The following is a 21,563-nucleotide window of genomic DNA, read 5'->3' as shown; positions in this document are numbered from 1 at the left end:
TCTTGCGCCATGTCCGTGTGTAATTGCCACTCATGCTTGATGCATCAATGGCTGACCTTGTCTGCCCTGGAGTTTAACAAGCCCAACCAGGAAGGTAACTGAGCAGTCCAGCAATTTTCAGAGATGCAAGGCCTCCAGGCACAGGGTCTGTGAGCTGACCCTGCCCTATTTGTAGCAGTACCACGTGGTGGTGGTGTCATCTGAGAGCACCTGTACCAGCCTTCCCTTTATAGATAGCAGGAACACTTTCAGCAACAAGCTTCACAAGATTGATATGGAGCTGGGACTCAGCCAGAGGTCTCAGACCTTCACGTCTCCCAGGTAATCGCCACAGCCCAGAATTGATGCATCGGTCACCCTGGTCAGCTCTGTGTGGAGAAGGGAGAGGAGTCTGCCACTGACTCAATCGTGGGCCAGTAATCACTACTGCACATTGTTCACAGGTCCCTCTGAAATCTGGATATAGCTGGAGAGGTCCCCTGGATGTTGGGTCCACTGGGACTTCACATCCCACTGCAGAGCCCACATATGCCAACTGGAGTGCTCAACCAGCAGGGTACAGGACACAAGTCCCAGCAGCCTCAAAGTCGACCTCTCTGAAATCCAGGCCAGAGACTGAAAGATCAGGTTCACAGCCTGAATGTCTTGGGCTCTCTTTACGCATAGAAAGGCATAAAACTGAACTGTTTCCAGAATGGCTTTGATGGAGGAGAGTGTCTTAGAAGGAGTCAGGTGTGACTTTGGCTCGTTTATAATAAACCCTAAAGATGACAGGAGGTTCACCAGCCACTCGTTGAGGTAGGAGAAGACTGGCACCCCTGAAGGTACGCAGCTGCCACCACCATCACTTTAGTGTACACCCGAGGGGCGCTGGTGAGACCGAAGAGGAGCACAACAAACTGAAAATGCTCCTCTTCCACCACGAACCACAGGTAGTGCAGATGAGCCAGCAGGACAAAAATATGGAAACAGTCTTCAGGGTCGAAGGAAGACAAGACCTGGGTCATGGTGAGCATTCTGAATTTCTCCTTATGGAGGAAGGTGTTGAGAGGGTGCAGGTCCAAAACAGGCCTAAGAACTCCATTCTTCTTGGGTACCAGAAAGTAGCAGGAATAGCAACTACATACTATTTCTGGCACTGGCACCCTCTTGATTGCCCTTTTGGCCAAAAGAGCTTGCAATTCCTGCCACAAAATGGAGAGATGTTCCTCCATCTCCAGTCATTGGGTGGGCGGTGGTAGGTGTGGGAGGGATGAAAGGTGTAGCTTTTGCAAACAATTTGATTGCTTGCCAACCCATACATATTTGGTGGATCCTGGGTGGTTGTGACCATGTAAAGGCACACTAAAGAGGTTTGGCAGGTGGGGCTGTGCAAAGAGCAGTGGATTCAGCAGCAGGCTGACCTTGGCTGCGCAGGCAGTGGACACCAAAGCCTCTTCCGCAAAACTGCTGGGTTACCTGCTGGAGAGGGTCCAGCTGGTGGTAAGGAATGCCACGTCCGAAGCTATGAAAGGAATGCTGAAAGTGTTACTGGTCAGACTGTGTAATAAGGCTCAAAGAGTTCACCCTATTCTCCCTGAAATGTTCAAAGGGAGAATCAGCCTTTGTCTATGCTGTATGATTGAAGTCATTATGTGACTTCTGTGATTTAAGTAATGTCTAAAGTTGTATGTCCCCTAGAATAAAGACAGGAAAAGAATGGTATAAGCCTACATGTATCCCAGTGTTTTTATGGTTTCAAGAGTGCTTTCAAACTCTGGGAAGTTACATTTCAGAAAATTCTCTAGGATACACAAAGATTAACTGACGTGAAGCTATAGGATGCACAGGGGAGATTAGGTAATTCGAAGTTATATGGAATAAATATTTGCATATACCAAGAATAAGTATGAGGTATATTGAAAAACTGATTTGAATCTATGGTTGCTGGTGGTATTGGTGGTGTTTTCTTTATATGTACTAAGTCCTCAAGGGAACGAGTATAGAGGCCCAGCAAACAGGAGGCATTAACCGATCCCAGGGCCAAACTGGCTGAGGTGAATAAGTGTTTTCTGAACGTTTCCATCCTCTTTGATTCCTTATCAGGGGGGAGTCGTAGGGAAATTGTTGGGTTGGTCTGGCTAATAGAAGCTTGCACCACAAGACTCTCCGGAGAAGGGTGCTGCAAAAAAAGCAGGCCATCTGGAGCATGACAATTGACCCCAGACACCACAGGAAAACCTGGTGAGTATCTGTCACAGACTTCTGTTTGCAACTGTCCTTACAGGGTTTAAAACCTGTCGTCTTAGTGAGTAGTCCCCCTTGCACACTGTTGAGAATTTTGAGAAAAAGTAGTCTCAGAACAAGAGATGCTCTATATCCGCGTCTGGAGGCAAGGAAAAAGAAGAACAGACGTCAAGAGTACAGGAGTGGCACCTTCACAGACCACACAAGTAAGTGCATCCGGAGCAGCATGGACCACTTTCCGGCAAGCAGAGGTACAATGGAAAAGTTTACGAATCTGTCAGATGCCTAGGGAGTATTCAGAAGTTGAGTAATCTGCAGCTTGAAGTCTCTACCTCAAATGTCATTACTCTCTTGTTGGTCGGGTAGGCCTTACCCCTGCTCTGTTGAGGGTGGCTTGTACGAATAGCTGTGTTTGTTGGAGGCACAAGTGAGATTTTAGGAGATGACCTTGAACCCCAATGTATGGAGGAGATTCTTGGGTATGAACAAGGCATTGCACTTGGCAGTGGTCTTTACTACAAACACACAAAAAGGTGATGAAGGAATGCTTGCAATCAGTTGAACCATTGGCAATACATCGGGGTAGCACTGCACCCCATCATTCTTTTGTCCAATATGCTACCTCTGTTTGGACTCAGCCATATGTAAACTAGTCTTGCTCCAAATAGAAAAGCCCATCTTTAACTGCCAGCCCGGTCATCTCTGAATTAGAACACAAGCAATCTATGACTGGATTCGCCCTGATTTGGGGTCTTTAGTCAGGTGCTGCTTGGTTCCCCTGGCACAGTAAGCATGGGACTCACATCTGGGCATACCCTTGGCTACTTACGGAGTCACATCAAACACACAATGATATGCCCAGACATGGATCTTGTGCTCCCTGTGTCAGACAGGTTAGAATTCTCCTTTTTGAAACAGTACTTGCACTAACTCTTTATGCAGCCTTTGGTTCACTTAAATGATATGGTGCCTGCAAGGTGGAATGCTGGGTGATGAGGTATAGAACTCCAGGCAGTACTGTGGAAGACAATATTCAATTGTCCTATGTTATGTACTCTCACACCGGATAGTATGATCTTAGCCTTTCCCTGAAAAGTGTTGAGTGCTCATGGTAAATGCCTGCAAAGTCACTGTTTTGAGGCAGAGTAAACCTTCCTTGGGAGCGTCTGGTCCTGACATGGCTGCTGCCCAGAAGCCTCCACTGGAGTACTTCTTGAGTGACTAAAGCTCCTGGCAAGTTTGGTGTGTCCAATAAAGTAGCTACTAGGAGGTGGCTGGTGACTTAGCTCCCCCTTGTTTTCTTAATGCCTCCCTTGCAGTACGTATTTGCAAGGCCCCAGGGCCTAAGCTGTATCAGTGTCCTTTTTGTTCTTTTCAAACACGGAATCCACTTGCAGTCCAAAAAGATGCTCCTCACAGTAGGACACAATGAGGGGGTGCTGGTGTACTTCTGGTTTGAACCCTCTCTGCCAAGCAAGACGTTTAAGAGAATGCAGATATTTTTCTGGAGGGAGTGTTGGCTGCTTCTAGTACACACCCAACGTTGGCACCGGATGTGATCTTTCCTTCACGCACTACTTTCCATGCTTTTTGTAAACCTCCAGGAGATGCCTGGCAAGCTGTATATTCTCCTCCCAGTGGTGTCTGCTGTACCTGGACATTAGGCCCACAGAATGTGCTGCACCATTGCATGTAGCACCTAAAGCTACTCTTTTGTACATGATGCCTATTATCTTGCTTTTCTTGTCAGGTGGGGGGAGTGCCTCCTGTCACCTGTGAGAACATCATTTTCCTTGCTGTGTGCACAACCAGAGAATCTGTTAGAACGTGTCCTCTGAAATATATGGAGTCCTCTGGTGCTGTCTTATGCTTTGTTTTAATCCCAGGTTGTAGGAAATTGGCTCTGTATATAATATTTCAAAGTAAGAAATAGTGTGCACAGAGTCCAAGGGTTCCCCTTAGAGGTAAGATAGTGGCAAAAGTAGATAATTCTAATGCTCTATTTTGTGGTAGTGAGGTTGAGCAGTAGGCTTATCAGAGGGTAGTGTTAAGCATTTGTTGTACACACACAGGCAATAAATGAGGAACACACACTCAAAGACTTACTCCAGGTCAATAGGTTTTTATATTGAAAAATATATTTTCTTAGTTTATTTTATGAACCACAGGTTCACGATTTACAGTTAATACTTTAAATGTAAGGTACTTCACTTAGATACTTTAGGAACTTTGAATGAAAACAATATCATTTACAGTCTTTGTAAAAATGTCAATAAGCTATTTTCAAAGTGGACACTGCAAAAATCAACAGTTCCTGGGGGAGGTAAGTAAAGGTTAGGTTAGGAGGTAAGTAAAACACTTACAAGTCTCAGTCCTGGGGCATAGGCAGCCCACCGTTGGGGGTTCAAGGCAACCCCAAAGTTACCACACCAGCAGCTCAGGGCCGGTCAGGTGCAGAGGTCAAAGAGGTGCCCAAATCACATAGACGCCTATGGAGAACAGGGGTGCTTCGATTCCAGTCTGCCAGCAGATAAGTACCTGTGGCCTCGGGGCAGACCACAGGGTTTTTTTTAGAGCACTGGGGGGGGGGGGAGGGCACATCCTCAGCGGCACAGGGGCAGCCGGGTGCAGTGTGCAAAGCGGGCGTCGGGTTTTGTATAGGTTTCAATGGAGGGACCAGGGGGTCACTCTAGCGGTGCAGGCATGCACAGGGGGGGCTTCTCGGTACATCCACCACCTGGGCAAGGCAAAGGGTCGTCTGGGGGTCACTCCTGCGTCGAAGTTCGGTTCCTTCAGGTCCTGGGGGCTGCAAGTGTCCCTTGTTACAGGCAGTCGCGGTCAGGGGGAGCCTCTGGATTCTCTCTGCAGGCGCTCAGGGGGGGTCCGTCTCTGGTTACTCACGGGCTCGCAGTCGCCGGTGGGTCCTCCCTGAGGTGTTGGTTTTCTGCAGGTCGAGCCGGGGGCGTCGGGTGTAGGGTGTAGAGTCTCACGCTTCTGGCGGGAAACGTGAAGCCCTTGGAAGTTGCTTCTTTGTTGCAACGAAGTATCTGGTTTTGAACAGGGCCGCTGTTCACAGGAGTTTCTTGGTCCTTTAGTCCAGGGCAGTCCTCTGAGGCTTCAGAGGTCGCTGGTCCCTGTCGGATGTGTCGCTGGAGCAGGTTTTGAAAGTTGGAGACAGGCCGGTAGGGCTGGGGCCAAAGCAGTTGTCACCTTCCTCCTTCTCTGCAGGCTTGTAGGTCAGCAGTCCTTGTTTCTTCAGGTTGCAGGAATCTGATTTCCTGGGATCTGGGGAGCCCCTAAATACTGAATTTAGGGGTGTGTTTAGGTCTGGGAGGGCTGTAGCCAATGGCTACTGTCCTTGAGGGTGGCTACACCTTCTTTGTGCCTCCTCCCTGTGGCGAGGGGGGCACATCCCTAATCCTATTGGGGGAATCCTCCAAACTCAAGATGGAGGATTTCTCAAGGCAGGGGTCACCTCAGCTCAGGACACCTTAGGGGCTGTCTTGACTGGTGGGTGACTCCTCCTTGTTTTTCTCATTATCTCCTCCAGCCTTGCCGCCAGAAGTGGGGGCAGTGGCCAGAGGGACCGGCATCTCCACTAGCTGAAATGCCCTGGGGCGCTGTAACAAAAGGGGTGAGCCTTTGAGGCTCACCGCCAGGTGTTACAGTTCCTGCAGGGGGAGGTGAGAAGCACCTCTACCCAGTACAGCCCTGGTTCCTGGCCACAGAGTGACAAAGGCACTCTCCCCATGTGGCCAGCAACATGTCTGGTGTGTGGCAGGCTGGCAGGAACTGGTCAGCATTACACTAGAAGTCGGGTATGTATTCAGGGAGCATCTCTAAGATGCCCACTGGGTGTATTTTACAATAAATTTATTGTGCTGAAAAGTTTGATACCAAACTTCCCAGTTTTCAGTGTAGCCATTATGGAATTGTGGAGTTCGTGTTTGACAAACTCCCAGGCCATATACTCTTATGGCTACCCTGCATTTACAATGTCTAAGGTTTTGCTTAGACACTGTAGGGGCATAGTGCTCATGCACATATGCCCTCACCTGTGGTATAATGCACCCTGCATTAGGGCTGTAAGGCCTGCTAGAGGGGTGACTTACCTATGCCACAGGCAGTGTGAGGTTGGCATAGCACTCTGAGGGGAGTGCCATGTCGACTTAGGGGGTCATTACAACCCTGGCGGATGGTGCTAAAGCGGCGGTAAGACCGCCAACAGGCTGGCGGTCTTTTTTGAGTATAATGATCATGGCGGTTACCGGCAAGGTCATCCGCCGCTTCACCGTTCCGCCCGCTGGGCTGGAGATCTTGGTCTCCAGCCCGGCGGCCGTCACAATACCGCCGTCGGTATTTCGACCCGGCTTACCGCCGTGGATTTCCAGCGGTAGGAATCGCCATGAAATCCATGGCGGTAAGCCCTATCAGTGCCAGGGAATTCCTTCCCTGGCACTGATAGGGGTCTCCCCCACACCCCACCCAGACTCCCTCCCCTACACCCCCCACCACCACTGCCACCCCCCAGAGGTGGCAGGGCCCCCCTCCCCACCCCGACCCCCAACATCATATCACTCACACACACCCGACACGCACGCAGGCACCACCAACACACATACACACACCAACATACATGTCTACATCCACAAGCTCAGTCAGACACGCACACCCATATACAGACATACACGCACACATCAATACAGACATCCATACAGACATACACGCACACACCCCCCCTACATACACAAACGCACACCCCCATGCACCCACACAACACTCCCCACCCCCCTCCCCTAACGGACGATCGACTTACCTTGTCCGTCGATCCTCCGTGAGGGGACGGGAGCCATGGGGGCTGCTCCGCCGACACCACACCGCCAACAGAACACCGCCGTGCCGAATCACAGGACGTGATTCGCTGGGCGGTGTTCTGATGGCGTGGAGGTGGAGCAACCTCCACTTCCCCGCCGCCCGCCAGTATGGCTGTTGGCGGCTCTCCGTCGTAAAAAGGACAGAGAGCAGCCAACAGTCATAATACGCCGAGCGGCAAACCGCCACTACTGGCGGTCTTCCGCACGGCGGTCCCTCGGCGGTCTTGTTAAAAGACCGCCGAGGTTGTAATGACCACCTTAGTCATTTTCTCCCCACCAGCACACACAAGCTGTGAGGCAGTGTGCATGTGCTGAGTTAGGGGTCCCTTGGGTGGCATAAGACATGCTGCAGCCCTTAGAGACCTTCCCTGGCATCAGGGCCCTTGTTACCAGTTACAAGGGACTTACCTGGGAGCTAGGGTTGTGCCAATTGTGGAGACAAAGGTACAGTTTAGGGAGAGAACACTGGTGCTGGGGCCTGGTTAGTAGTGTCCCAGCACACTTTCAATCATAAATTAGCATCAGCAAAGGCAAAAAGTTAGGGGGTAACAATGCCAAGGAGGCATTTCCTTACACCCCCCCCCCCCCAAATGAAAGAGGATGAAACTAACCTTTCCCAAGAGAGTCTTCATTTCCTAAGTGGAAGAACCTGAAAAGGCCATCTGCATTGGCATGGGCAGTCCCAGGTCTGTGATCCACTATAAAGTCCATTCCCTGTAGGGATATGGACCACCTCAACAGTTTAGGGTTTTCTCCTTTCGTTTGCATGAGCCATCTGACAGGTCTGTGGTCAGTTTGAACTATGAAGTGAGTACCAAAAAGGTATGGTCTCCACTTTTTCAGGGACCAGAACACAGCAAAGGCATCCCTGTCAATGGCACTCCAACATTGTTCCCTGGGGAGTAACCTCCTGCTAATAAAAGCAACAGGCTGGTCAAGGCCATCATCATTTGTTTGGGACAGGACTGCTCCTATCCCAAGTTCAGAGGCATCTGTCTGCACTATGAACTGCTTAGAGTAATCTGGAGCTTTCAAAACTGGTGCTGTGCACATTGCTTGCTTCAGGGTGTCAAAGGCCTTTTGACAGTCCAAGGTCCAGTTAACTTTCTTGGGCATTTTCTTGGAGGTAAGTTCTGTGAGGGGAGTCACTATTGATCCATAATCCTTCACAAACCTACTATAGTAACCAGTCAAGCCAAGGAATGCCCTGACTGGAGTCTGGGTTTTTGCAGCTACCCAGTCCAGAATAGTCTGGATCCTGGGTTGGAGTGTCTGAACTTGGCCTCCACCTACAAGGTGTCCCAAGTAAACCACAGTACCCTGCCCTATCTGACATTTAGATGCCTTGATAGAGAGGCCTTCTGCTTGCAGGGCCTGCAAAACCTTCTTCAGGTGGACCAGGTGATCCTGCCAGCTGGAGATAAAGACAGCAATATCATCAAGATAAGCTGCACTAAAGGACTCCAAGCCAGCAAGGACTTGATTAACCAACCTTTGGAAGGTGGCAGGGGCATTCTTTAATCCAAAGGGCATCACAGTAAACTGGTAGTGCCCATCAGGTGTAGAGAATGCTGTTTTCTCTTTTGCTCCTGGTGCCATTCTTATTTGCCAGTATCCTCCTGTCAAGTCAAAGGTACTCTGGTATTTGGCAGCACCCAATTTATCAATCAGCTCATTTGCCCTTTGAATGGGGTGAGCATCTGTCTTGGTGACAGAATTAAGACCTCTGTAGTCCACACAGAACCTCATCTCTCTCTTGCCATCTTTTGTGTGAGGTTTGGGGACCAAAACCACTGGGCTAGCCCAGGGACTATCAGAGTGCTCAATCACTCCCAACTCCAGCATCTTGTGGACTTCCACTTTGATGATTTCCTTAACTTGCTCAGACTGTCTGAATATTTTGTTTTTGACAGGCATGCTGTCTCCTGTGACCACATCATGGGTACACAGGTGTGTCTGACCAGGGGTTAGGGAAAAGAGCTCAGCATACTGCTGGAGGATTTGCCTGCAGTCAGCTTGCTGTTGGCCAGAGAGGGTGTCTGAGTAGATCACTCCATCTACTGTGCCATCTTTGGGGTCAGTGGAGAGGAGATCAGGGAGAGGTTCACTCTCTGCTTCCTGGTCCTCATCTGTAACCATCAACATGTATACATCTGCCCTGTCATGGAAGAGTTTTAGGCGGTAAACATGGATCACCCTCTTGGGGGTCCTGCTAGTGGCTAGGTCCACCAGGTAGGTGACCTCACTCTTTCTCTAGCACTGGGTAAGGGCCACTCAATTTGTCCTGAAGTGCCCTGGGAGCCACAGGCTCCAGAACCCAGACTTTCTGCCCTGGCTGAAACTCTACCATAGCAGCCTTTTGGTCATACCACATCTTCTGGAGTTGTTGGCTGGCCTCAAGGTTTTTACTTGCCTTTTCCATGTACTCTGCCAACCTGGGACGTATGCCTAGTACATAGTCCACTATATCTTGCTTAGGCTTATGAAGAGATATCTCCCAGCCTTCTTTCACAAGAGCTAGTGGTCCCCTAACAGGATGGCCAAACAGAAGTTCAAAGGGGGAAAACCCTACTCCCTTCTGAGGCACCTCTCTGTATGTGAAAAGCAGGCATGGCAAGAGGACATCCCATCTCCTTTTGAGTTTTTCAGGGAGCCCCATGATCATGCCCTTCAATGTATTTTTAAATCTCTCAACAACCCCATTGGTTTGTGGATGGTATGGTGTGGTGAATTTGTAAGTCACCCCACACTCATTCCACATGTGTTTTAGGTAAGCTGACATGAAGTTGGTACCTCTGTCAGAAACCACCTCCTTAGGAAATCCCACTCTGGTAAAAATACCAATGAGTGCCTTGGCTACTGCAGGGGCAGTAGTGGACCTAAGGGGAATTGCTTCAGGGTACCTAGTAGCATGATCCACTAATACTAGGATATACTGATTCCCTGATGCTGTGGGAGGTTCAAGTGGACCCACTCCCACTCTTTCAAAGGGGACCCCCACCATTGGAAGTGGAATGGGGGGGGGGGGGGGGGGCTTTGGGTGGCCACCTGCCTTACCACTGGCTTGACAGGTGGAACAGGAGGCACAAAACTCCTTTACCTTCTGGGAGATATTGGGCCAATAGAAATGGTTGACTAACCTCTCCCATGTCTTGGTTTGTCCCAAATGCCCAGCAAGGGGAATGTCATGGGCTAATGTCAGAAGGAACTCCCTAAACTCCTGAGACACTACCACTCTCCTAGTGGCACCAGGTTTGGGATCTCTTGCCTCAGTGTAAAGGAGTCCATCTTCCCAATAGACCCTGTGGGTTCCACTGACCATTCCTTTTTCTTGTTCAGCAGCTGGCTGCCTTAGGCCCTTCAAGAGAGGGACAAGTTTCTTGCCCCTTGCAAGCTGTTCCCTTGAGGGTCCCCCCTGGGCCCAAGAGCTCAACCTGATAAGGTTCTAACTCAATAGGCTCAGTTCCCTCAGGGGATAGAACTTCTTCCTGAGAAGAGAGGTTCTGTTTCTTTTTTTGTGCTTAAGCTGGTTCCCCAGTCTTCTTTCCTTTTCTCTTGGAGGGTTGGGCCATTATTCCAGACTCGAACACCTCTTTTTCACCCTGAACTCTGCACTGTGCCCTAGTCTGGACACACACCAGTTCAGGGATACCCAGCATGGCTGCATGGGTTTTGAGTTCTACCTCAGCCCATGCTGAGGACTCCAGGTCATTTCCAAGCAAACAGTCTACTGGGATAGCAGAGGAGACTACCACCTGTTTCAGGCCAGTGAGCCCTCCCCATTCTAAAGTTACCATAGTCATGGGATGTACTTTAGTCTGATTGTCAGCATTGATGACTGGATAAGTTTGTCCAGTCAGGTATTGTCCTGGAGAAACCAGTTTGTCTGTCACCATAGTGACACTGGCACCTGCATCCCTGAGGGCCTCTACTCTAGTCCCATTAATAAAGTGCTGCTGCCTGTATTTTTGCATGTTAGGCGGCCAGGCAGCTAGTGTGGCTAAGTCCACCCCACCCTCATAGACTAATGTAGCTTCAGTGTGAACTCTGATTTGCTCTGGGCACACTGTTGATCCCATCTGGAGACTGGCTATTCCAGTGCTAACAGGAGTAGTAGTTGAAGTGGAACCTTTCTTGGGACAGGCCTTGTCTCCAGTTTGATGTCCATGCTGACTACAGCTGCGACACCAAGCCTTTTTGGGATCAAAGTTCTTACTCTTGTACCCAAATGAGGATTGTGAAGAGGCTTTGGACCCACCCTAACTGTGCAGGTTTTTGGGGCCCTGTAGAAGACTCTTTTCCTTTTCCCTTGGATGTCTCAACACTCTTCCCCTGGGGAGGCTTTGTGACCCCTTTCTTTTGGTCACCCCTTGTGGAAGTCTTGTTCACCCTTGTCTTGACCAAGTGGTCTGCCTTCTTTCCCAATTCTTGGGGAGAAATTGGACCTAGGTCTACCAGATGCTGATGCAGTTTATCATTGAAACAATTACTTAAAAGGTGTTCCTTCATAAACAAATTATACAGCCCTTCATAATCATTTACACCACTGCCATTAATCCAACCATCTAGTGTTTTGACTGAGAAGTCAACAAAATCAACCCAAGTCTGACTCGAGGATTTCTGAGCCCCCCCGAACCTAATCCTGTACTCCTCATTTGAGAATCCAAAGCCCTCAATCAGGGTAGCCTTCATGAGGTCATGGGATTCTGCATCTTTTCCGGAGAGTGTGAGGAGTCTATCCCTACACTTTCCAGTGAACATTTCCTAAAGGAGAGCACCCCAGTGAGATCTGTTTACTTTTCTGGTTGCACAAGCCCTCACAAAAGCTGTGAACCATTTGGTGATGTCATCACCATCTTCATATTTTGTTACAATCCCTTGGGGATTTTTAGCATATCATTATTCTCTCTGACCCTATTTAAGTTGCTGCCACTATTGATGGGAGCTAAACCCATCTCTTGTCTTTCCCTCTCTATGGCTAGGAGCTGTCTCTCCAAAGTCAATCTTTTGGCCATCCTGGCTAACAGGAGGTCGTCTTCATTGAGGGCAGCCTCAATGCTTTCAGTCACTGGACTCCCCTGTGGGAGAACCAGCATCTCTGACTATCACTTGTGGAGTCAGGGTTTGAGGGACCCTGGTCTCCCTAACTAGGACAGGAAGGAGGGAATTATCCTCCAGGTCACTAGTTTCCCCCTCTGTAAGGTTGTCTCTAGCAAACTCTGCCAAAAGCTCCTGGAGCTGTACTTTGGTAGGGTTTGATCCAGTTTTTATATTTTTTATTTTAAAGTCCTTAACTCTGACATCCTTAGATGCAGGTAAGGGGTGAGGTTGAGTTCCACCACCATCTCTTCTGTGCTAGACATTATTTTTCTAAATGTTGGGATACTTTTTAAGAATCTAAAACTATTTCTAGAACTTAATCCAAACGTTCACAAAACTTTTAAACTCTAAAAGAAATGCTAACAGGGACTTACACAAGGCCCTAGCAGGACTTTTACAAATTTAGAAAAATAGCTCCAATTGCAAAAATCAGTTTCTAATGACAATTTTTGGAATTTAGTCGTGTGATCCGGTATTGGCTGAGTAGTCCAGCAAATGCAAAGTCTTAGATCCCACCGCTGATCCACCAATGTAGGAAGTTGTCTCTGTATATACTATTTCAAATTAAGAAATAGTGTGCACAGAGTCCAAGGGTTTCCCTTAGAGGTAAGATAGTGGCAAAAGAACAAGTTACTTACCTTCGGTAACGCTTTTTCTGGTGGATACACTAGCTACCTGTGGATTCCTCACCTTATGAATTTGTCCTTGCGCCAGCATCCGACGGAAAGTCTTCTTCCTAGCTGTCCACGTCGATGTCATAATGGCACGGCTTCACGTGACTCCGTCTGACGTCAACGTGGCAATAAGAGGTCCTCGTCGGCGTACTGACGTCAGTTTCACCTCATTTTTTACGTGCCTTTGAGGCGAACAGGTGAGAACCGACCCATCGAAAACGGTAAAGAAAAATATATACATATACACAATAACATCTCCCATTAAACGCATATATTTACACAAATACATAAATATAAATATATATATATATATATATATATATATATATATATATATATATACATATCTCCAGAGAAGCAAAAATCAACCATTACAAGATAACCGTGAAATCAGACAGGCAACGGGGAGGCGGGAGGGACTGTGAGGAATCCACAGGTAGCTAGTGTATCCACCAGAAAAAGCGTTACCGAAGGTAAGTAACTTGTTCTGATGGATATAACTACCTGTGGATTCCTCACCTTATGAATAGAGTCCCAAAGCTGTACCGCACTCGGTGGTGGGTGCCCGCCTGATTACTTGCGATATCGAGCGAGAAAAATGACCGTCCCTCCTCACCTCAGAGTCCAAACAATAATGTTTTACGAAGGTATGGAGGGACGCCCAAGTTGCCGCTTTACATATGTCTACCAATGGAACTCTTCTCGCTAGGGCCGAAGAAGCAGACTTAGCCCTAGTAGAATGGGCCCTGATACCTTCAGGAGGAACTTTCTTCGCCAGAGAGTAACAAACTTTTATACACAGGATGACTCACCTGGAGATTGTTCGTTTCTGGACCGCTCTGCCCTTCCGCTGTCCAACATACCCTATGAACAGCTGATCATCCAGACGAAAGTCTTTTGTCCTCTCCAGGTAGAAACTCAGCGCCCTCTTAGGGTCCAGCCAATGGAGCCTCTCTTCATCCTTAGAGGGGTGGGGAGGAGGGAAGAACGAGGGAAGGGTAATAGCCTGCCCTATATGAAAAGGAGTGACAACTTTTTGCAGAAAAGCCGCCCTGGTTTTCAACACCACTTTATCAGGGAAAAACATGGTAAAAGGAGGTTTAATAGAAAGGGCTTGAAGCTCCCCAACCCTCCTAGCAGAAGTAATCGCAATCAAGAAAACAGTCTTTAAGACCAAGTATCTCAACGGACATGAATGCATGGGCTCGAAAGGCGAACCCATCAAAAACGTCAATACCAGATTCAAGTCCCACTGAGGCATGTGAAAGGGCATGGGAGGAAACTTATTAACTAAACCCTTAATGAACCTATTTACAATTGGAGATTTAAATAAAGAAGGTTGGTCCGGAAGGCAAAGAAAAGCCGACAGAGCCGCCAAATAACCTTTAACCGTAGCAACCGTACAGCCTTTCTTTGCTAAATCAAGAGCAAACAAAAGAATATCTGAAAGGTGGGCCTTTAAGGGATCTTTTTGATTCTCTCCACACCAAACCACAAATTTTGCCCACCTTCCGGCATAAATGGATTTAGTGGAGTGTCGCCTGGACGATAGAATAACATCCACTACATCCGGTGGGAGAGAAAAGGAACTCAGGTTGGCCCGTTCAATCTCCAGGCATGAAGGTGCAGGCTCTGGGGGTGGGCGTGTAGAACCTGCCCCTGCGACTGTGAGAGGAGGTCTGCCCTGAGCGGGAGACAGAGCGGAGGGCACTGAGAGAGTTGAAGCAGGTCTGTTTATCATACCCTTCTCGGCCAGTCCGGTGCCACCAAGATGACTTGGGCCCGGTCCTGACGAACCTTCCTCATAACCCGAGGAATCAAGGGTATGGGGGGAAACGCGTAAAGCAACTGGCCGCTCCAGGACATCTGAAACGCATCCCCCAACGCTCCTTGCAACGGATACGGGAGGCTGCAGAACAACGGGCAATGCGCGTTCTCTTGAGTGGTGAATAAATCCACCTGAGGCGTACCCCACATCCCGAAGATGTAGAAGACCAGGTCTGGATGGAGACGCCACTCGTGATCTACTGAGAAGTGACGACTGAGACCGTCCACACGTACATTCAGTATTCCGGCCAAATGATTCGCTATTAAGCAAATCTGATGGTCCTGAACCCAGGACCAGAGCCGCAGAGCTTCTCTGCAGCGAAGGTACGACCCCACTCCTCCCTGCTTGTTTATATACCACATCGCTGTAGTGTTGTCTGTCAGGACCTGAACTGACTGACCGCGAAGGGAAGGGATGAAGGCCTTGAGCGCCAAACGTACCGCCCGCAACTCCAACAGATTGATATGCAACATCCGTTCCGCTGGAGAGGTCCCCCAGATGAGCTCTCCACCCTAGAGTGGAAGCATCCGATATCACTGTGGCCACAGGAGGTGGTAGTGAAAACGGTTTTCCTTGGGAAAGGTTGTCGTCCACTGTCCACCAATGAAGATCCGCTACAGCGTACTTGGAGATCTTTATTGAATCCCTGAGATCTCCTTTGTGCTGGAACCACTGCCTGTGGAGGCACCACTGAAGAGCCATCATATGCCAGCGAGCGTGAGTGACCACCAGAATGCAAGAAGCAAACAGACCTAGCTGGCGTAAGACCTTGAGGACTGGAACTGCCGCTCCAATTTGAAACATTGGAATCAGCGCCTGAATGTCCCGAACCCGCTGAGGCGGGGGTAGGCCCGAAACAATGTTGTGTCCAGTACTGCCCCTATGAACAGGAGGCGTTGAGAGGGCTCCAGGTGAGATTTGGGTACATTTTCTGAAAAACCCAGATCGAACAACAACTGGGTTGTCATTCGCAGATGACACAACACAAGCTCTGGAGTCTTGGCTTTGATCAACCAATCGTCCAGGTAGGGAAAAAACGCTACTTCCCTCCTTCTGAGATGTGCTGCAACAACCGCCATCACCTTCGTAAAAATCCGAGGTGCTGAAGTAAGTCCAAACGGAAGGACAGCAAACTGATAGTGTTGCGTCCCGACCACAAACCGGAGATACTTCCTGTGCGACTTGATTATTGGAATATGAAAGTACGCATCCTGCAAGTCGACAGACACCATCCAGTCTCCTTCGTTCAACGCCAATAGTACCTGCGCTAGGGTCAGCATTTTTAATTTCTCCTGCTTGAGGAACAAATTCAAAATCCTCAAGTCTAGAATCGGTCTTAGACGACCGTCCACTTTGGGAATCAGGAAATATCTTGAATAACACCCCTGTCCCCTTTCCTGCAACGGCACCAACTCTATTGCGCCCTTTGACAACATGGTCATGACCTCCTGTTGCAACAACAGAAGATGGTCTTCTGAACAAAATGGGGAACGGGGGGGAAAGGGAGGAGGGAACTCCTGAAAGGGGAGAGCATAACCTTTTTCCACAATTCTTAACACCCACGAGTCCGTTGTAATCGACTCCCACTTTTGGAGAAAAAGACTCAATCTTCCCCCTACAGGAGAAGTATGGACGATAAAGTGGGGAAAACTAGGGCTGCTTCTGCTGTTGTCCACCGGAGGCGGAGGATGAAGATGACGGCTGCTGGGCTGGCCCTCTGGTTCTACCCCTACCCCGACCTCTAAAGGCACGATAGGGCGGATTGGCAGGTTGCTGGGCCAAGTATTGTGACCTCCGAAAGGCAGAGCCACGAGTAAACCCCCGAAACCTGCGAAAAGGTTGCAGCAGAGGTCTGTAAGCCTAAAGACTTAGCTGTTGCCCGACAGTCCTTAAACCGTTCAAGGGCAGAGTCCGCCTTGTCTCCAAACAGCTTTTCCCCATCAAATGGTAGATCCATTAAGGTGGATTGAACGTCCGATGAAAATCCAGAGGACCTTAACCAGGCATGCCTCCTAGTAGCCACAGATATTCCCATGGCCCTGGCTACCGGATCGGACGTGTCCAGGCCAGACTGTATAATTTGTTGTAAAGCCGCCTGCGCATCCATAAAAAGAGATCCAAATGACCTTTGCATCTCCTGCGGCAGATCCTTGGCCATTTCCTTAGCGGAGTCCATAAGGGCGTGGACGTACCTGCCCAGCACACAGGCAGAATTAGTAGCCTTAAGCGCCATAGTACAGGATGAAAAGATCTTCTTCGAAGACTGCTCCATCCTCTTGGACTCCCTATCAGTTGGGTCTCCAGGGAATGTTCCAGGAACAGACTTCTCGGAGCAAGACGCCTGGACTACTAAGCTTTCCGGAGTCGGATGTCGTGACAGGAAAACCGGATCTCCTGGTGCGCCCCTATGTCTCCTCGCCACTGCCCTGTTCACTGCAGGAGTCGTTACTGGCTTCCTCCACAAGTCCAATATAGGCTCAGTTAAAGCCTCATTGAAAGGCAGCAAAGGATCAGCACTGGACGCAGAAGGATGCAGTACCTCTGAGCAGGTTAGTTTTCACCTCCGCCACAGACAAAGGTAAGTCCAGAAACTCTGCTGCCTTCCTTACCACTGTTTGGAAGGATGCAGCCTCTTCTGTAAACTCCCCCGGAGATGTAATGTCCCACTCCGGGGAAGTATCCAGACCACTTGCAGTTGCCAGACCCTGGAATTCATCCGAAGGCTCAATCTCACCTTCCTCCAGCTGTCTATATTCTTCCTCCTCCAAAAGTCTTAAAGCCTTCCTACGAGACCGAAGATGTGTCTCCAGAGCCGGCGTCGATAAAGAATCCATCGACGCCGACGACTTCGAACCTCGGAAAGGCCCAGCAAGAGATGGATGACTCCTAGTCTCACCCGGCGCCGGCACCGGCGCCGAGACGGAGTCCAACGATGACCTCCGCGGAGTTGGTTGGCAGGAAGGCGATGGAGCTGGTCTGGAAGGAGACATCATCGATGTCGGATGGCACGGTGATGGCGTCGGCTGACGCGATGGTGGAGCCACCGTCACAGGTGGTTAACTCCCACAAGGGGATACCCTCGGCGCCGATCCGACAGTCTCCGCAGGACAAAAGGGCATGAATGGAGCCGCCTTATAAGGCGCCGGAGAGCCCAAATCAAACGCCAATGGCCCCATGGGACCCGCCGGTGCACCAGCAGGGGCCATAGATTGAAAAACGGCATACATTGCATTAAAAAATGCAGCCGGATCCGCCCCTGGAGCCGGGAAAGCCGGGTATTGCTGAGTAGAGGTCTGCTGTACATCAGGCTCCCTCAACGCCGGTGAAAATTGAGGGCTATGATGAACAACCTCAAAGACAGATGGCGCCAGCAACAACTCCGGACTCCTGGGCTGAGGCGTCACAGTAGGGCTCATCTCCCATGTCTTCTGGCGTCGATAAGACCTCGAACGGCTCCGCTCCGACCGGCGCCGAGAGTCATGACGGCGCCGAGAATCATGATGACGCCGCTTCTTGGGTGAAGCATGGGAGGAATCCCTCTTATGGCCCTTCTTCTTCGCTTTTGCCAGAAAAAGCTTCGCCTCACGCTCTTTTAGAGCTTTAGGATTCATACTCTGGCACGATGAGCATCCTTCAACATCATGCTCTGAACTAAGGCACCAAATACAATCACTGACATCCGACCCCCACATTCTCTACATGGCTTGAAACCGGACTTTTTTGGAGGTGACATTGTAACCACCAAAACGCAACAGTTATCAACGAGCCAGGAAGAAAAAACGTTGGCGTCGAAGGCACGGAAAAAAGGAAAACTGACATCAGTACGCAGACGAGGACCTCTTATTGGCACGTTGACGTCAGACGGAGTCACGTGGAGCCGTGCCATTATGACGTCCTCGTCGACATGGACAGCTAGGAAGAAGACTTTCCGTCGGATGCTGGCGCAAGGACAAATTCATAAGGTGAGGAATCCACAGGTTGTTGTATCCATCAGAAGTAGATAATTCTAATGCTCTATTTTGTGGTAGTGTGGTCGAGCAGTAGGCTTATCAGAGGGTAGTGTTACGCATTTGTTGTACACACACAGGCAATAAATGAGGAACACACACTCAAAGACTTGCTCCAGGCAATAGGTTTTTATATTGAAAAATATATTTAGTTTATTTTAAGAACCACAGGTTCAAGATTTACAGTTAATACTTTAAATGTAAGGTACTTCACTTAGATACTTTAGGAACTTTGAATGAAAACAATATCATGTACAGTCTTTGTAAAAATGGCAATAAGCTATTTTCAAAGTGGACACAGTGCAAAAATCAACAGTTCCTGGGGGAGGTAAGTAAAGGTTAGGTTAGGAGGTAAGTAAAACACTTACAAGTCTCAGTCCTGGGGCCTAGGCAGCCCACCATTGGGGGTTCAAGACAACCCCAAAGTTACCACACCAGTAGCTCAGGGCCGGTCAGGTGCAGAGGTCAAAGAGGTGCCCAAAACACATAGGTGCCTATGGAGAACAGGGGTGCTCTGGTTCCAGTCTGCCATCAGATAAGTACCTGTGTCCTCGGGGGGCAAACCAGGGGGGTTTTGTAGAGCACTGGGGGGACACAAGTAGGCACACAAAACACACCCTCAGCGGCACAGGGGCAGCCGGGTGCAGTGTGCAAAGCAGGCGTCGGGTTTTGTATAGGTTTCAATAGAGGGACCCGGGGGTCACTCTAGCAGTGCGCACAGGGGGGGGCTTCTCGGGACAGCCACCACTTGGGCAAGGCAGAGGGTCGTCTGGGGGTCACTTCTGCATCAAAGTTCGGTTCCTTCAGGTCCTGGGGGCTGCGAGTGCAGTGTTGGTTTCCAGGTGTTGGGTCCCTTGTTACAGGCAGTCGCAGTCAGGGGGAGCCTCTGGATTCTCTCTGCAGGCATCGCTGTGAGGGCTCTGGGGGGTTGCCTCTGGTTGCTTACGGGCTCGCAGTCGCCAGGGAGTCCTCCCTAAGGTGTTGGTTTTCTGCAGGTCGAGCCGGGGGCGTCGGGTGCAGTGTGTAGAATCTCACACTTCCGACGGGAAACGTGAAGTCCTTGGAAGTTGCTTCTTTGTTGCAAAGAAGTAGCTGGTTTTGAACAGGGCCGCTGTTCACAGGAGTTTCTTGGTCCTTTAGTCCAGGGCATTCCTCTGAGGCTTCAGAGGTCGCTGGTCCCTGTCGGATGTGTCGCTGGAGCAGGTTTTCGAAGTTAGAGACAGGCCGGTAGGGCTAGGGCCAAAGCAGTTGTCGCCTTCCTCCTTCTCTGCAGGCTTGTAGGTCAGCAGTCCGTCTTGTTTCTTCAGGTTGCAGAATCTGATTTCCTGGGATCTGGGGAGCCCATAAATACTGGATTTAGGGGTGTGTTTAGGTCTGGGAGGGCAGTAGTCAGTGGCTACTGTCCCTGAGGGTGGCTACGCCTTCCTTGTGCCTCCTCCCTGTGGGGAGGGGGACACATCCCTAATCCTATTGGGGGAATCCTCCAAACTCAAGATGGACGATTTCTAAAGGCAGGGGTCACCTCAGCTTAGCACACCTTAGGGGCTGTCCGGACTGGTGGGTGACTCCTCCTTGTTTTTGTCATTATCCCCTCCAGCCTTGCCGCCAGAAGTGGGGGCAGTGGCCGGAGGGGGGGCATATCCACTAGCTGGGATGCCCTGGGGCACTGTAACAAAAGGGGTGAGCCACAGGTGTTACAGTTCCTGCAGGGGGAGGTGAGAAGCACCTCCACCCAGTACAGGCTTTGTTCCTGGCCACAGAGTGACAAAGGCACTCTGCCCATGTGGCCAGCAACATGTATGGTGTGTGGCAGGCTGGCAGGAACTGATCAGCCTACACTAGAAGTCGGTATGTATTCAGGGGGCATCTCTAAGATACCCTCTGGGTGTATTTTACAATAAATTGCACACTGGCATCAGTGTGCATTTATTGTGCTGAGAAGTTTGATACCAAACTTCCCAGTTTTCAGTGTAGCCATTATGGAACTGTGGAGTTCGTGTTTGACAAACTCCCAGACCATATACTCTTATGGCTACCCTGCACTTATAATGTCTAAGGTTTTGCTTATACACTGTAGGGGCATAGTGCTCATGCACATATGCCCTCACCTGTTGTATAGTGCACCCTGCCTTAGGGTTGTACGGCTTGCTAGAGGGGTCACTTACCTATGCCACAGGCAGTGTGAGGTTGGCATGGCACTCTGAGGGGATTGCCATGTCGACTTAGTAATTTTCTCCCCACCAGCACACGCAAGCTGTGAGGCAGTGTGCATGTGCTGAGTGAGGGGTCCCTAGGGTGGCTTAAGACATGCTGCAGCCCTTAGGTACTAGTTACAAGGGACTTACCTGAGTGCCAGGGTTGTGCCAATTGTGGAGACAAGGGTACAGTTTATGGAAAGAACACTGGTGCTGGGGCCTGGTTAGCAGGGTCCCAGCACACTTTCAATCATAACTTACCATCAGCAAAGGCAAAAAGTTAGGGGGTAACCATGCCAAGGAGGCATTTCCTTACACAGGTGTAACCCATCCTGGCCATCAATGGGTCTTTGCAGTTCTCCATTGAACTCATATGCATGCTTTTTAGAATAAGTGGGAACTGGACTGACCTTGCTGTATTAAAGCAATTATAGAGTGTTTATATAAAGAAGTTGTCCTGCACTACAGATACCTTTACTTTATGATAGTCAGTTGCCCTCTGGATGACTGCATGATGTGCAGTAGCATTATTAGGGGGTGACTGCTTTACAGGCTAGGGCTCCAAAAAAAGTGTTGTCTTTAGCCATCTAAATTTGAGTCAGACTTCTCAAGGCTTAACCAGCACTGGGTAGCATTTTGGGGACAAGAGAGCTCCTGCA

General features: G+C 49.6%; 1 protein-coding gene across 2 annotated transcripts in view; it reads right to left on the bottom strand.

Moving 5' to 3' along the window:
• The window catches only part of KDM4C (lysine demethylase 4C), a 1,395,856-nt gene that overhangs the window by 339,029 nt on the left and 1,035,264 nt on the right, over positions 1–21,563 (bottom strand). The window lies entirely within an intron of this gene.

The sequence above is a fragment of the Pleurodeles waltl genome, chromosome 1_1, assembly GCF_031143425.1.
Source record: "Pleurodeles waltl isolate 20211129_DDA chromosome 1_1, aPleWal1.hap1.20221129, whole genome shotgun sequence".
In the NCBI taxonomy this organism is placed as follows: Eukaryota; Metazoa; Chordata; class Amphibia; order Caudata; family Salamandridae; genus Pleurodeles; species Pleurodeles waltl.
This window is presented reverse-complemented; position numbering and strand designations above follow the sequence as displayed.